This window comes from Lissotriton helveticus, chromosome 9, assembly GCF_964261635.1.
Source record: "Lissotriton helveticus chromosome 9, aLisHel1.1, whole genome shotgun sequence".
NCBI lineage: Eukaryota > Metazoa > Chordata > Amphibia > Caudata > Salamandridae > Lissotriton > Lissotriton helveticus.
The window spans coordinates 1,259,006,953-1,259,021,265 of NC_136070.1; the positions used below are offsets into that span (position 1 = coordinate 1,259,006,953).

General features: G+C 44.4%; 1 long non-coding RNA gene across 2 annotated transcripts in view; it reads left to right on the forward strand.

The window, feature by feature from the left end:
- The window catches only part of LOC144783474 (uncharacterized), a 453,048-nt gene extending 441,083 nt beyond the window's left edge, over positions 1 to 11,965 (forward strand). For both annotated transcript variants that reach the window (XR_013601453.1, XR_013601452.1), the window contains exon 4: positions 10,455 to 11,965. This is a non-coding gene — a long non-coding RNA (uncharacterized LOC144783474). The remainder of the gene's footprint in view (positions 1 to 10,454) is intronic.
- Positions 11,966 to 14,313: the final 2,348 nt, after the last annotated feature.

A 14,313-nucleotide genomic window follows, 5' to 3' on the forward strand; every position in this document is an offset into this window, starting at 1 on the left:
GGATAGCGTAGGGGTAAAAATTACTATTCCCACTCTAGTGAGTGCAAAAGTAGGGAAAGCGTTGGATAGCGGGATGGTAAAAATTACTATTCCCACTCAAGAGAGTGCAACAGTAGGGAAAGCGTTGGATAGCGTATGGGTAAAAATTACTATTCCCACTTCAGAGAGTGCAACAGTAGGGAAAGCGTTGGATCGTGTTGGAGTAAATATTACTATTCACACTCCAGAGACTGCAACAGTAGGAAAAGCGTTGGATAGCGGGAGGGTAAAAATTACTATTCCCACTGCAGGGAGTGCAACAGTAGGGAAAGCGTTGGATAGCGTAGGGGTAGAAATTACTATTCCCACTCCAGAGAGTGCAACAGTAGGGAAAGCGTTGGATAGCATAGGGGTAAAAATTACTATTCCCACTCCAGTGAGTGCAACAGTAGGGAAAGCGTTGGATAGCGTAGGGGTTAAAATTACTATTCACACTCCAGAGACTGCAACAGTAGGAAAAGCGTAGGATAGCGGGAGGGTAAAAATTACTATTCCCACTCCAGAGAGTGCAACAGTAGGGAAAGCGTTGGATAGCGTAGGGGTAAAAATTATTATTCCCACGCCAGAGAGTGCAATAGTAGGGAAACCGTTGGATAGCGTAGGGGTAAAAATTACTGTTCCCACTCCAGTGAGTGCAACAGTAGGGAAAGATTTGAATAGCGTAGAGGTAAAAATTACTATTCCCACTCCAGAGAGTGCAACGGTAGGGAAAGCGTTGGATAGCATAGGGGTAAAAATTACTATTCCCACTCCAGAGAGTGCAACAGTATGGAAAGCGTTGGATAGCGTAGGGGTAAAAACGTACTATTCCCACTCCAGAGAGTGGAACAGTACGAAAAGCGTTGGATAGTGGGAGGGTAAAAATTACTATTCCCACTCCAGAGAGTGCAACAGTAGGGAAAGCGTTGGATAGCGTAGGGGTAAAATTTACTATTCCCACTCCAGTGAGTGCAACAGTAGGGAAAGCGTTGGATAGCGTAGGGGTAATAATTTCTATTCCCACTCCAGAGAATGCAACAGTAGGGAAAGCGTTGGATAGTGGGAGGGTAAAAATTATTATTCCCACTCCAGGGAGTGCAACAGTAGGGAAAGCGTAGGATAGCGTAAGGGTAAAAATTACTATTCCCACTCCAGTGAGTGCAACAGTAGGGAAATCATTGGATAGCGTAGGGGTACAATATACTATTCCCACTCCGGTGAGTGCAACAGTAGGGAAAGCGTTGGATAGCGTAGGGGTAAAAATTACTATTCCGACTTCAGTGAGTGAAACAGTAGGGAAAGCGTTGGATAGCGGGATGGTAAAAATTACTATTCCCACTCAATAGAGTGCAACAGTAGGGAAAGCGTTGGATAGCGTATGGGTAAAAATTACTATTCCCACTCCAGAGAGTGCAACAGTAGGGAAAGTGTTGGATAGTATAGGGGTAAACATTACTATTCACACTCCAGAGACTGCAACAGTAGGAAAAGCGTTGGATAGCGGGAGGGTAAAAATTACTATTCCCACTCCAGGGAGTGCAACAGTAGGGGAAGCGTTGGATAGCGTAGGGATAAAAATTACTATTCCCACTCCAGTGAGTGCAACAGTAGGGAAAGCGTTGGATAGTGTAGGGGTAAAAATTACTGTTCCCACTCCAGTGAGTGCAACAGTAGGGAAATCTTTGGATAGCGTAGGGGTACAAATTACTATTCCCACTCCAGAGAGTGCAACGATAGGGAAAGCGTTGGATAGCGTAGGGGTTATAATTACTATTCACACTCCAGAGACTGCAACAGTAGGAAAAGCGTAGGATAGCGGGAGGGTAAAAATTACTATTCCCACTCCAGAGAGTGCAACAATAGGGAAAGTGTTGGATAGCGTAGGGGTAAAAATCACTATTCCCACGCCAGAGTGCAATAGTAGGGAAAGCGTTGGATAGTGTAGGGGTAAAAATTACTGTTCCCACTCCAGTGAGTGCAACAGTAGGGAAAGCTTTGGATAGCGTAGAGGTAAAAATTACTATTCCCACTCCAGAGAGTGCAATGGTAGGGAAAGCGTTGGATAGCGTAGGGGTTAAAATTACTATTCACACTCCAGAGAGTGAAACAGTAGGAAAAGCATTGGATAGCGGGAGGGTAAAAATTACTATTCCCACTCCAGAGAGTGCAACAGTAGGGAAAGCGTTGGATAGCGTAGGGGTAAAATGTACTATTCCCACTCCAGTGAGTGCAACAGTAGGGAAAGCGTTGGATAGCGTAGGGGTAATAATTTCTATTCCCACTCCAGAGAATGCAACAGTAGGGAAAGCGTTGGATAGTGGAAGGGTAAAAATTACTATTCCCACTCCAGAGAGTGCAACAGTAGGGAAAGCATTGGATAGCGTAGGGGTAAAATATACTATTCCCACTCCTGTGAGTGCAACAGTAGGGAAAGTGTTGGATAGCGTAGGGGTAAAAATTACTATTCCCACTCCAGTGAGTGCAACAGTAGGGAAAGCGTTGGATAGCGGGATGGTAAAAATTACTATTCCCACTCAAGAGAGTGCAGTAGGGAAAGCGTTGGATAGCGTATGGGTAAAAATTACTATTCCCACTCCAGAGAGTGCAACAGTAGGGAAAGCGTTGGATAGCGTATGGGTAAAAATTACTATTCCCACTCCAGAGAGTGCAACAGTAGGGAAAGTGTTGGATAGTATAGGGGTAAACATTACTATTCACACTCCAGAGACTGCAACAGTAGGAAAAGCGTTGGATAGCGGGAGGGTAAAAATTACTATTCCCACTCCAGGGAGTGCAACAGTAGGGGAAGCGTTGGATAGCGTAGGGATAAAAATTACTATTCCCACTCCAGTGAGTGCAACAGTAGGGAAAGCGTTGGATAGTGTAGGGGTAAAAATTACTGTTCCCACTCCAGTGAGTGCAACAGTAGGGAAATCTTTGGATAGCGTAGGGGTACAAATTACTATTCCCACTCCAGAGAGTGCAACGATAGGGAAAGCGTTGGATAGCGTAGGGGTTATAATTACTATTCACACTCCAGAGACTGCAACAGTAGGAAAAGCGTAGGATAGCGGGAGGGTAAAAATTACTATTCCCACTCCAGAGAGTGCAACAATAGGGAAAGTGTTGGATAGCGTAGGGGTAAAAATCACTATTCCCACGCCAGAGTGCAATAGTAGGGAAAGCGTTGGATAGTGTAGGGGTAAAAATTACTGTTCCCACTCCAGTGAGTGCAACAGTAGGGAAAGCTTTGGATAGCGTAGAGGTAAAAATTACTATTCCCACTCCAGAGAGTGCAATGGTAGGGAAAGCGTTGGATAGCGTAGGGGTTAAAATTACTATTCACACTCCAGAGAGTGAAACAGTAGGAAAAGCATTGGATAGCGGGAGGGTAAAAATTACTATTCCCACTCCAGAGAGTGCAACAGTAGGGAAAGCGTTGGATAGCGTAGGGGTAAAATGTACTATTCCCACTCCAGTGAGTGCAACAGTAGGGAAAGCGTTGGATAGCGTAGGGGTAATAATTTCTATTCCCACTCCAGAGAATGCAACAGTAGGGAAAGCGTTGGATAGTGGAAGGGTAAAAATTACTATTCCCACTCCAGAGAGTGCAACAGTAGGGAAAGCATTGGATAGCGTAGGGGTAAAATATACTATTCCCACTCCTGTGAGTGCAACAGTAGGGAAAGTGTTGGATAGCGTAGGGGTAAAAATTACTATTCCCACTCCAGTGAGTGCAACAGTAGGGAAAGCGTTGGATAGCGGGATGGTAAAAATTACTATTCCCACTCAAGAGAGTGCAGTAGGGAAAGCGTTGGATAGCGTATGGGTAAAAATTACTATTCCCACTCCAGAGAGTGCAACAGTAGGGAAAGTGTTGGATAGTGTAGGGGTAAACATTACTATTCCCACTCCAGTGAGTGCAACAGTAGGGAAAGGGTTGGATAGTGTAGGGGTAACAATTACTGTTCCCACTCCAGTGAGTGCAACAGTAGGGAAATCTTTGGATAGCGTAGGGGTACAAATTACTATTCCCACTCCAGAGAGTGCAACGGTAGGGAAAGCGTTGGATAGCGTAGGGGTTAAAATTACTATTCACACTCCAGAGACTGCAACAGTAGGAAAAGCGTAGGATAGCGGGAGGGTAAAAATTACTATTCCCACTCCAGAGAGTGCAACAATAGGGAAAGCGTTGGATAGCGTAGGGGTAAAAATCACTATTCCCACGCCAGAGAGTGCAATAGTAGGGAAAGCCTTGGATAGCGTAGGGGTAAAAATTACTGTTCTCACTCCAGTGAGTGCAACAGTAGGGAAAGCTTTGGATAGCGTAGAGGTAAAAATTACTATTCCCACTCCAGAGAGTGCAACGGTAGGGAAAGCGTTGGATAGCGTAGGGGTTAAAATTACTATTCACACTCCAGAGAGTGAAACAGTAGGAAAAGCATTGGATAGCGGGAGGGTAAAAATTACTATTCCCACTCCAGAGAGTGCAACAGTATGGAAAGCGTTGGATAGCGTAGGGGTAGAAATTACTATTCCCACTCCAGAGAGTGCAACAGTAGGGAAAGCGTTGGATAGCGTAGGTGTAAAAATTACTATTCCCACCCCAGAGAGTGCAACAGTAGGGAAAGCGTTGGATAGTGGGAGGGTAAAAATTACTATTCCCGCTACAGAGAGTGCAACAGTAGGGAAAGCGTTGGATAGCGTAGGGGTAAAAATTACTATTCCCACTCCAGTGAGTGCAACAGTAGGGAAAGCGTTGGATAGCGTAGGGGTAAAAATTACTATTCCCACTCCAGTGAGTGCAACATTAGGGAAAGCGTTGGATAGCGGGAGGGTAAAAATTACTATTCCCACTCCAGAGAGTGCAACAGTAGGGAAAGCATTGGATAGCGTAGGGGTTAAAATTGCTATTCCCACTCCAGAGAGTGCAACAGTAGGGAAAGCATTGGATAGCATAGGGGTAAAAATTACTATTCCCACTCCAGAGAGTGCAACAGTAGGAAAAGCATTGGATAGCGGGAGGGTAAAAATTACTATTCCCACTCCAGAGAGTGCAACAGTAGGGAAAGCGTTGGATAGCGTGGGGGTAAAAATTACCATTCCCACTCCAGAGAGTGCAACAGTAGGGAAAGGGCTGGATACTGTAGAGGTAAAAATTACTATTCTCACTCCAGTGAGTGCAACAGTAGGGAAAGTAAATACTTCATATATTAATTAAAAAAAATATATATATATGAATACCAATTACAAATTAATTAAAAATATTTACCAATTAAATATAATATAATAATTAATCAATTAAAAATACAAATAACAAATATGTATTAAAAATCATTACCTATTAATACAAATTAATTACCAATTTACAATTAATTAATTAACAATTGAAAAATAATTAACAATTAATTAAAAATAAATACCAATAAATATATTTTAAAATTTAAATAATTACAATGACACGTTCTAGGGGTGATGAGTGATGTTACCTTGCCAAAATGGGACAAGACATGGTTAGGCCTAGGAAGTATGGTGTCCAAGAGAAATATAGCTAGGCTATGGGGGAGTGATCTTTTGCCAACGGTGGAGGAATGGGAGCGGGACTTAGACTGGTGCCAGAGGGCGGAGAAGGTTATTTATAGCAGCCGGGGTTGCCCGAAGAAGTGGGAGAGAATATGGCTGGCAGAGGGGCTTGGATGGACACCCAAATTAGAACTACACCGGGATGATGTGTTGTCCACTAACGACATTTTCCTTTTTGTCTGAACGGTTTGTGACACAAATGTTCTGTTCACTCAGGGCTCAACCAACCGTAACCAAGAGTGCCAATGGACATATTGAGGCGCCGGGGGGAGGAGTAGTGGGCCGGGAGTGATTGACAGTTTGGGGGGGAGGGGGGGATTTAGTTCCGGGTATGGTAGGTGCCTTGGTACTGCATAATGGTTTCCACAGGAGTTTGATCCATGGTTTGTAGGCCGCTGCGGGTCATGAAGAGGGGATTTACTTGATTGCATTGTTGTATTTGCCAATGAACTGCAGATGCTGACTGATGTGCACTGTAATGGAGATGTCTTGTTGTAATAAAAAGATTTTTTTTTTTAAATACCAATAAATAAATTAAAACATTGAATCAATTATAATTAAATTACTTCCCGGCCTATTCCCCTATAAACCCACAACCAGCTACAGAAAATAAATTAATAAAATTAACATTATTATCAATTAATCAATAAAACAAAATTAATTACCAATTATCATTTAATTAATGGTCAATTAAAAATTAATTAACAATTAATTCAAGATAAATACCTTAAAATAAATAGAAAACATTTAAACAATTATAATTAAATTACTTCCCACCCTATTCCCCTATAAACCCACAACCCACTACAGAATTAAATTACTAAAATTAACATAATTATCAATTAATCAATTAATAAAAATTAATTACCAGTTATAATTTAATTAATTACCAATTAAAAGTTAATTAACAATTAATTCAAGATAAATACCAATAAATAAATAAAAACATGTAATCAATTATAATTAAATTACTTCCTACCCTATTCCCCTATAAACCCACAACCCGCTACAGAATTAAATTACACAAAAATTAAATACCATAAAATTCATTACTTAAAATAAATTATAAAATAAATATACACTTTTCATACATATACTAACATAAAAAACACTTTAAAAATTAGATATTATTAAAAAATCGATATATTTAACATCTATAATATATACTTCGATATTTTGACTTTCTATATTTATGTAAATCGATATTAACTTACTTACCTCAAAATCGATATTTTTGTAGTCGATATTCTGTCCATTTGATATTTTGTCCATTACATTCGATATTTTTGTTGTCTATATTCTGTCCATTCGATATTCTGTCCATTCTATATTTTTTACTCGATATTAGTGAAATTCTATATTTTTTACTCGATATTTTGAGTGTATACCCAATCATATCTTGATAAAATACATTATGAGAAGCAGGAGACAAGGGGGCGTATGAGGCAGTGGAAAGAGAGGATTGTAAGGGGTACTTAAACATTAGTTTTCAAACTAACCAAGTTTTAAGGTAGAGAGGAGAGAGAGTGTCTGTGTATGCATGTAAAAATCCAGGGTGAAATCCGACAGACACCATACCCCACTGAAGGCACTTGTACCCAACTGTTTACTACAGAATACATTTTTAGGGGGTGTAACACCCCAAACACCCCCTTGTAGCTACGCACCAACATATGAAGTAAGACACAGCAGTGCAAGTCACTGTGTTGCCTTTCTCTACGTCAAGGAAGTGTTCCATTGGCGTTGTAGTGGGTTTTTCCCACGCAACACCCATGGATTTTGACCCTGCCCTAGATGTACTTTATAATGTAAACCTGGGACAGCAGTAGAACCTTACACCTCCCCAGAGCAGGCGTAATGAGGAGAAATATTTGTATTTCCCTTCGTTTTTTCCTCTTTCCATTTGTGCTGCAGAATGAAAGAGGAAAACGCCTCTCTGGGTTTTTTTGTGCAGGGAGGTGCCCTTTCCTGAACAAAACCAATCCTGAATGTAACACAGGCACCTTTGCATTATGGTGGAAGGGTGCCTACATTGGCAGTAGGCAGGACATTGTGTGCCAGCGCAGGCGGAAGGACAGGAATGCACCGTATTTCATAAACACATTGCATTCTTCCTCCTCTTTCACATTGGCGTCGGGCAGCCTAGCAAGAAGACTGGCAGCACTGCCCTACGCCAATTCCTCATAAATGAGGCCCCAGGTTTCTATGCTGTTATAAATACTTTCTCTGCACTGGGTTCCCCGGCTGCCTATTAGCAGATAATGTTCTTCACAGCAGCAGAGGGGTCATGGGGTTTCCCAGAGGGAAGAACAAGGGACAGCCCCCTTCTCTCAAGTTAGGAATGAAGCAAGGCTGGAGGCCAGCATCTCTTTCTAGGGGGGTCGTGTTTGAGGGTTTTCATCTGAAGGCTCAGCTGGATTCTCAGATGTGGCTTTGTAGGATGGGGATGTCTGTACGTCCATGAGGGTTGATTCAAAAAGCACAAGCCTGGCAACAATGGATGGAGGGTGGGTGCTCAAGAACTTGAGAAGGCCCTGCCTGCTGGCTGATACATGCCAGTTAGTCAGAATAACTTTATTTTGCCGACATGATGAAGGCATAAATGTATACTACATATATAAAAGGATAAAAGATAAAAACATTCCACATCCTTACAATACGATCATTTTTAAGATACAATAGCTATACAATATCAACATTTATGATAAAAATTCATACTTGATTAAGTTCATATTACAATTAATTGGATCCGCCGATTGAACGTCTCTTTTTTAGAGCAGTTAAAAGAAAGGATGCCACAGAGAAACAAATAAAGGGGTCAGACAATAGCTGTAAATAGTAAAAGGCCACACGTCATTGTCTAAAGTTAATTTTTCTCAAAATGAGAATGATAAACCTTTTCCTCTCATTATGGTAATGTTTACAAAAAAAGCAAAAAAAACATATGCTGATACATGCATAATAGAGCGGCCACTATGATCTATTGAAGCTCTAAGATCATGTTTGGAAAATTGTGGACAAAACGTTGTCACATTGTGATATGATATATGTATGCGCGTTGTATAGCGGTCCTTGTTCTCCCTAGGGATGTAGCTTCCATTGGTGCAGCAGGTGCAGTGCACCAGGGCAATGAGGCCTGAGCGGCCCACTGAACTATTGAGGTGTTTTATAATTCAAATATCAGTCAGGGGGCCCATTCCCTTCCTTGCACTGTGACAGAGAGAAACTGACACAAGGAGAGTGAGGCACAAAGATGGAGACAGAGAGGGATGGACATTTCACAATATTTAGGATAGGCAGATATCAGTACACACTCTGGGAACAAACACTTTAGATCAGGACCCCCTATAAACAGATATAGGCAAAGACACACACAAGCACAGTCACACAGAGACAAACACAATCTTTCTCTGTCTCTGAAAACACAACAACTTCGAATCAAATTCACACTGAAGGTCAAGTCCAAAGACCTCAAAGGACTATATGTGCTGGTTGTGTATTGGGGGAGCCAGGCTCCAGTGCTTAATTTGAACTGGTGTTTCCAGGGCTCAGCACCAGCATTTAATAGTCAGCACCGGCACATATGACCATCTGCCACATGGTGGTGCTGTCAGTCTAATTTAGAGACGAGCACAGCAACAGTTTATTATTCATATAACATACATTGAAAATAACTAATGCCTGCCGCCCAAGTCATTCTTACAGTTCGGGGGCCTGGAATAGTCTAATAGTTACACTTGTAGAGTGTGATGGTTAGTAGTTATGCAGGTACTGTCATTGGCAATGCCGGCAGGGGTACTAGGTGGATGAAGGTGAAGTGGCCTCCTGACGAGGGCTCCGGCACTTATTTTTTGCAAATTAAGCACTGATCGCAACACATCACATTATGGTATTACAAGAAAAAGCAAGGTTGAGAGGAGAAAAGCGGCTTCATTCTGTCTCCAAAGCCCTCCCACAACCAACAGAGGAATCCTCCCTTCTCTCTCCACTATCTCCCACCGTAGGGGCAAAAGACCCCCTTGTGATAAGAGCTGTGTTGAAGAAGACATCTGCTGGCCAGGGCATGACGGTGGTCATTTTTGGTATTCTATGGAGCTCAATGGCATGATGGTTTGCACTGCTTGTATACTGGTGGTCCGGGCATAATGACAGTGATTCGTGGCACATTGTCTGCATCCTTGGCACTGGGGTCTCTACTGGGATGATGGTGGATTCATGGCCAGTGTTTAATTTGTAAAAAGCATAGGTACCAGTTTCATTGTCAGGAGCCCTCTGCAGCTTTCACCACCCGTTGCCCCTGCCAGCGCTGCCAATGATAGTACCAACACAACTACTAACCATCACACTGCTACAAGTGTGGCACTTAAGACTGGTTGAGGCCCCCAAAACTATAAGAATATAAGAATGGCTTGGGCGACATGTATTAGCTCTTTTTACAAATTATCAAACGTTATGCTGATTATCTGTAAATTACACAAAGAGTGCCACCACGTGGCGACTGTCATAAGTGCAGGTGTTGACAATTAAGTGCCAGTGCCGAGCACTGGAAACCACCTGCTCAAATTAAGCAGTTGTAGTGAGGCAGGAGCATGACTGCCCCTGGCACTTCCTCAGCAGTTAAATGAGACTGCTGGGGATTCTGGGGGTAGAAAAAGGAGTAAGAACTACAGATGTAAACTGCTCTCCTGGGGACCTCCTGGAGAGCCTCAGATCTGCTAGCCTTAGATACACGTTTGCTTTGAAATCCAGTACCAGATCAGAAGAGGTCATGGTATCTGGAGCAAAGGTTTGCAGGGAAGGGTTGATGCTATACATGGCTTCATGGTTGTCAGTTGCTTCTCTCTCCCTTGCAGACACCGCACGGATCCGCCGAACCAACAGCGGGGGACGCTCCTTCTCGCACCTGGCGGCCAAGGCATGGAACAACCTTCCCCTGCACCTCAGGACCACACCCTTGCTCCAGCAATTCAGGAAAGAACTCAAGACCTGGATGTTCGAATGAACAGATCACCATGCAGCAGCCATAATCTCCAGCGCCTCGCGACCCTCACAAGTGATTTGCAGCGCTTTATAAATGTTTGATTGACAGGACTTCATGGTTGTCAGTTGCCAGACCCCCACCTTGAAACATGGCTATCACCTTCACCGGGGATTCAAGGCTCTGCCATGTCCACTGGGTTGACTCCCAAGCTACCCCCTTCACCACTCACAGCCTTCAATTTGTGCACAATGCTCCCTACTCCGGTCTCCACAACCCAAGGCACCAACTCTACGCTTGAGTCAACCCGCTCCAGGGGAATGGTGTGGCATCAGGGCTCGAGTCGGGGTACCACGCGGGTGGACGGCGTCCCCTCACTTATTTTACCGGGAGCTCGAGAACTATAAACTGGAACTGAGTGCAAGCCACCTTTCGTGACGTCACTTCCTGTCGTGACGTCAGCGTCCCCCCACTTCTTTTTTTGGACTTGTGCCCTGTGTGGCATGGACGCCTGTTTGCCTCTGAGCGCCTAGAAGCCCGCACACCCCCGCAACAGCTACAACGTCATGTCACGTGAGAGCTTTGCAATATCCTTAGATCCTCCAAATTCCCTCACAATCCGCGCCTTCTCCAGATCATCTGCACGCTTGCTCGCGCCACGGGCGCAGATTCCCCGGTGTCCTCGCGCGCCCACTCCTCGTGGGCTCGCGACGCGTCTCCCCGCCGCCTCCATGGAGCGGAGTGGCGCTTCAGACACAATGGGTTGCCAAGATCAGCATATGTCACCAGCAGGAAATAAAGTGCTTTGTTTTGCTTGCACAAATCCTCCCTGTGTGGGCTGTTTCCACACAAACCTGCTGCCTCACACATTGGTGGCTCATAGCTGTGGTTGTAAAATGGTGCCTTTTAGAGGTAACTCTTTCCAAGTGAGGGCCCAACCTCCCCTCCCCCCTTCCCATGCAGCACAAAATCACATTTCAGGGGGCGTGGGGGTGGGGGGCGTCAGATCCTGTCAGGGGCCATTGTGTGCAGCGAGAGGGCATGATTACCAGGGGAAAGAGACGTCACACATTCCATTTTTTGTGCACACCCCCTCTTCCCAGCACACAATCAGTCCTTCGTCGCCATGGCATCTTCGAAACCTGTTAATGAAAGGGACATTTTTTTAAATTTAATTTCTCCTGCTTTTAACCCTTCAGGCGTCATTCAGTTGCAGCAGCACGAATCCCAGGGGAAGAAAAACCGATTTATTATTTCCTGAATCTTTTTCTTTTTTGTTATATTTCTTATACCTTTAAGCTTTCATCACACAACGAAAACCATAGTTGACCTGCTAGACTGTGGTAAAGTATCTGTGTTAAAAAAATAAAGATGTTTCTCAGTAATAGAGAACAGTGGGCATTTTATTTTGCAGTTATTTTATTTTGCAGTTATATGAGCATTGGCGGCGATACAAATATTTACAGTCAACAACAAAATGACTGTTTCTTAACTCATTAATACTGATAAATCATTAGCAAAAACAATTTAATATACAATAAAGTCAGTAAAAAAAAAAAAAGGCCACCATTTTTTCAGAACAGTCTAAAAAACAGTTTTGTCGCCCATTTTTTTGTTTGTATTTCACCATCTCTCGTGTCCTGGCCTACCTCCACTGGCAGCTTGAAATCTGTGCCAATGAAGGCACTTTACTTTTCACAGCAGCTCACAGAGGTATGTTAAGTACAATTTGCTGTAAATTTTGGGAGTGTTTTTAAATATATTTCAAGCTCCACTGCTCCGGGTCCTCGACAGCCACTGGCACGTTCAGGGCATGCTGGCACTTTCAGGGCATGCTGGCACTTTCAGGGCACGTTGGCGCGTGCAGGGCAGGCTGGCACTTTCAGGGCACGTTGGCACGTGCATGGCACGTTGGCACGTCCAGGGCGCCCCTGAGCTCACACCCGGGTCTGCAGGTTGCCCGTGCGCACCATTTTGTCTTACAATATTATTATTTCTACGCAGAGGAGGTGGATAAAAGGCGTGCCCCGTTTTCCACGCTCTACCATCACAGCCGCCACTTCACCCACAGGTTCATCACGGTGACGGTAACTAAGCAACGCATCCTTGCGCGCCACGTCCTTTGATGATGATGCTGCGGAGGGGCGCCCCCCAGCGCCGTTGGGACATATTGCAGAAGAATGCGGAGTAATACGACTCCTGCAAAAGTCTGCAACATTTGGGCCAGAAACATACGCTTACTTTTTGTGGAACAGCCGGTCAAAGACTATTAAAAGCCCAAAACGAACTGCGCCTCCAGGATCCGAATTTGCAGAAGGATTTGCATGCAGTAATTTGCATGCAGTAATTTGCATGCAGGTAATCTGCATGCTGCGGATCCGATTAAGAAGTAGTTGTAAACACTGGATTTTGGCATTGACCTTATGGTGCATAACGTTACCCACAAAGCTGTGCACTTATAGGTATACATGACTGAATATGATGCCCTCACATGGAGTCGCAGGATGTTACCCAGAGCCTGTGGCAAGAAGCCCTTTGTAGAAGCACATGGTGACCACTCTGGTCTAACCCGACTTCAACCCCCTTTCCAGTTCCCCCAGACACAGCCACCCCCACCCCAGACCCTCATGTGCCCAGCCTGCCATGGTACAGAACCTTAGCCAGGAGCGCACACCGCCTACCCCAACCGTCAAAAAACTGTCTATCCATGGCCAGTGCCAGTTTATGGGGGCTAACCCCAAACATCAGACCATTGGCCCACTCCTTTCTCCTAGAAGCCTTAACCAACATGCAAGGTGCATGTCATGAACCAAACGCATAAACGGTGATGGGAGGAATGCCCGCAATAAGTCTAGCCACTGGCAATCCTTCGGGCTAGCATTACAACCCATCATTCTTTTGCCCACCATGCAACCTCCGATTAAACTCAGCCATATGCAAATCTGTCTTGGTTCTGCTCCAATAGAAATAGTCCAGCTGCCCAGACCACAACACAGGAAATACAAGACTTGTTTCTTCCTGATCAGGGCTCTTCAGTTGGGTGTAACTTGGGCCCAGAGGCACAGTGAGCAAGAGACCCACATCCCAGCATACCCATGGCCACTTAGGGGATTACCACCAAACACACAAAGGCGATGGGAGGATGCTTGCAATAAGTCTAACCACTGGCAATCACTCGGGGTAGGATGCCAACTCGTAGCTCTTTTACCCATTGTGCAACTTATAAGCTACAACAGCCAGCGGAGCTCTACAAAGGATTGACCCAGATACCAGAAGCCCACTTTGACCATCGGGAGTCAAGCCCAGGCTACCAAAAGCCAACCGATACCAAAGGGGATGATGGACGGAGTGCTTGAGCAAATCAAACACTCACACCCAGTCAACGATCTGGGTTTAATCCATCACCATTCTTTAGCCCACTCTGCCATCCCAGTTCAGACATGGCCATATGCAAATCAGTCTGACCCTGTGCCTCATGGGAACAGTCCAGCCCGAACTGCCAAGCCATGCCTTTCCTGGACCAGAAACAAGCATCCTGGGATCGGTTTCGGGTTAATAACCCTCATCAGCCAGGCTATCTTGTATCCAGTGGCAAAGTAAGCAAGGGACCCACGTCTGGGCATACCCTGCCAACTTAGGGCGAACAAAGCGATACCAAAGGGGATGATGGGCGGAGCATTTGAACAAATCAAACACTCACACCCAGTCAAAAGATCTGGGTTTAATCCATCACC